Source organism: Bos javanicus, chromosome 22 (genome assembly GCF_032452875.1).
Source record: "Bos javanicus breed banteng chromosome 22, ARS-OSU_banteng_1.0, whole genome shotgun sequence".
Lineage (NCBI taxonomy): Eukaryota > Metazoa > Chordata > Mammalia > Artiodactyla > Bovidae > Bos > Bos javanicus.
Window position 1 is genome coordinate 38,463,930 of NC_083889.1, and position 2,390 is coordinate 38,466,319.

Consider the following 2,390-nt stretch of genomic DNA (forward strand, 5'->3'; position numbering starts at 1 on the left):
CATTGCTGTTTAAAATCTGTTAAAAGCCTCCCAGTCTACATCCAATGCAGTCTGTGAAACCTATTAAATATAACCAGACAATCAACCCCAAAAATTATTTTGAGATTAAAGTAGCAGCATATACCAATATAAGCCAAATTGAAAAACTGGGCTAATTAGAGGAATTATCAACCTAATATCTCATACAGTAACTGGTATGTGGGTATTTTCCCCCTTTATTTCCTGTCACGTCACTGCATCCCAGAGTCAAGGCATAAGTCTTAATCCTTCACTTCATCCATGTAAAGAGCAGCATAAACTGCATTTCAGTCTATGCCATATCTAGCTCCTACTATTATTAAGAGAAATTTTATACAGAAGAAATGTGATTACTCTTGTGAATCGTTGGTTTTCAGAATTCAAGTTAATTATTTGCTGTAAAATACATTGTTTCATTTTTTATCATCTTTTTAATAGGTGGTTTTCCAAGACCAATTCATATAAGTAGTATTATTTATTACTCTAAAACATTTTGTTTTGTTGCCTAGAGTAAAAGATGTTTCTGTGTGTCTTGATTCTATTATTTTCGTCTTATGATTATCCTTTAATTCCATCCTAACCCACTTTAGCAAGATTTATTATATGATAAAGAGTAATGATAAAGAGCAGCTTTTGCAAACAAAATAAACCATTTTCTAAGTCTCTGAAAATATTATCTAAAGCAAGACAGGGATCAATTAAATAAAAAGCAAATATCCTATTATTCAAGGATCTATTTCTGGGTTATGTGATTCTTTCTTTCTTTGAGTTTTATTGAGGTATAACTGACATGTAGCACTGTATAAGTTTAACGTGTACAGTAAGATAATTCACCTTACACCCATCATGAAATGATTACCAGAAAAATTTTAGTGAAAATCTATCATCTCATATAGATACAAAATTAAAAAAATATTTTCCTTATGATGAGAACTCTTAGGATTTACTTCCTAACAACTTTCAAATATAATATACAACAATGTTAATTATATTTATCATTTGTACATTATATTCCTAGTAATTACTTATCTTAAAAATGAACGTTTGTGAGACATTTTGACTACCTTCATCTAATTTCCCCTCTTCCCATCCCCTGCCTCTGGTAACTACTAATCTGATCATTTTAAAATGAGTTTATTTGTTTCTGAAGTATAATTGACCTACAATACTGCCTCTTGAGTAATCTGTATGCAGGTCAGGAAGCAACAGTTAGAACTGGACATGGAACAACAAACTGGTTCCAAATAGGGAAAGGAGTACGTCAAGGCTGTATATCATCACCCTGCTTATTTAACTTATATGCAGAGTACATCATGAGAAACACTGGGCAGGATGAAGCACAAGCTGGAATCAAGATTGCCAGTAGAAATATCAATAACCTCAGATATGCAGATGACACCACCCTTATGGCAGAAAGCGAAGAAGAACTAAAGAGTCTCTTGATGAAAGTAAAAGAGGAGAGTGAAAAAGTTGACTTAAACCTCAACATTCAGACAACTAAGATCATGGCATCTGGTCCCATCACTTCATGGCAAATAGAGGGGAAACAGTGGCAGACCTTATTTTTCTGAGCTCCAAAATCACTGCAGATGGTGACTGCAGCCATGAAATTAAAAGACACTTGCTCCTTGGAAGAAAAGTTGTGACCAACCTAGACAGCATATTAAAAAGTAGAGACATTACTTTGCCAACAAAGGTCCATTTAGTCAAAGCTATGGTTTTTCCAGTGGTCATGTATGGATGTGAGTTGGATTATAAAGAAAGCTGAGTGCTGAAGAATTGATGCTTTTGAACTGTGGTATTGGAGAAGACCCTTGAGAGTCCCTTGGACTGCAAGGAGATCCAACCAGTCCATCCTAAAGGAAATCAGTCCTGAATATTCATTGGAAGGACTGATTCTGAGGCTGAAACTCCAATACTTTGGCCACCTGATGCGAAGAACAAACTCATTTGAAAAGACCCTGATGCTGGGAAAGATTGAAGGCAGGAGGAGAAGGGGATGACAGAGGATGAGATGGTTGGATGGCATCACCGACTCAATAATCAGTGTGATTTTGTTGTTGACCATCTGGTGATGTCCATGTGTAGAGTCTTCTCTTGTGTTGTTGGAAGAGGGTGTTTGCTATGACCAGTGTGTTCTCTTGGCAAAATTCTATTAGTCTTTGCCCTGCTTCATTCTGTACTCTAAGGCCAAATTTGCCTGTTACTCCAGGTGTTTCTTGACTTCCTACTTTTGCATGTCATTCCCCTATAATGAAAAGGACATCTTTTTGGGCTATTAGTTCTATAAGGTCTTGTAGGTCTTCATAGAACCATTCAACTTCAGCTTCTTTAGCATTACTGGTCAGGACATAGACTTGGATTACTGTGAT